Here is an 898-nt window from a genome sequence, read left to right as displayed (position 1 = left end):
TGTAGCGTTGACGCACGCGCACGCTGGGCACAGCGACACTACGTTACAAAACACGAGCACTCTATAGTCTGACGCCAGGTGCGACCAGCGTCCGTCGGCGCGGGCCGACGTCAAACGGCGTGATATGCGACACCCAGCATTTCGCGCCCATGCCATAGATTACCACCGCTCTATGCCGATGCCTTGACCCAACGCCGACTAAATTTCAACGCCGAAGGGCTGCCGCAGTGACGTCAGAGGTTGGGGGCCCCGTTGCCCAACTGAGCATGCTCAGTAAGTCTTTTTTTTCACATCTTTTATTCGGCCCAATCAAGCCGCAGCAGCTGCGAGAGCGGGAGCGTTGGTTCTTCTAAAACCTGTACGAAACACAGGCTTTCCGCCGCGTTCGCGGCGTAACTGGGCCCCCACCCTTTGACGTCACTGCGGCAGCCTTTCGGCCTTGAAATTTAGTCGGCGTTGCTTGACCAGACAACACTGCGTTTCCCTTTTTTCGTGAGAGAGGGACACCGGACGCGCTGAAACGCGCATGCGTCACAGCAACGCAGCGTGGCGCGTGCCTGCGAGTATATGGCAGGACCGGCACCTGGAGTGGCAACGCCGGCGTGACGCGTCGAAATGAACGCCGGCGAGCACGCGCACCGCATTATGTTGAAATGTATCAGTGCCTTGACTGTGGCATGTAGTCATGTTCTCACATGACACGCATCTCGAGATAATTATTTTTCGCACTAGTCACATACCTTCGTCATCCATCGGTGTCACGTAATACCGAGTTTGGTACATCTGAAGCTAGTGAAACGGCCGTGAGCGCATCATGAGCGTAGTATGTAGTCATGTTGTTACATGACACGCGTGTCATGTTTATCATGTTTGCACCAGTATCATACCTTGATTGATT

This window comes from Rhipicephalus microplus, chromosome 5, assembly GCF_043290135.1.
Source record: "Rhipicephalus microplus isolate Deutch F79 chromosome 5, USDA_Rmic, whole genome shotgun sequence".
Classification (NCBI taxonomy): Eukaryota; Metazoa; Arthropoda; class Arachnida; order Ixodida; family Ixodidae; genus Rhipicephalus; species Rhipicephalus microplus.
Note: the sequence above shows the minus strand (reverse complement) of the source record.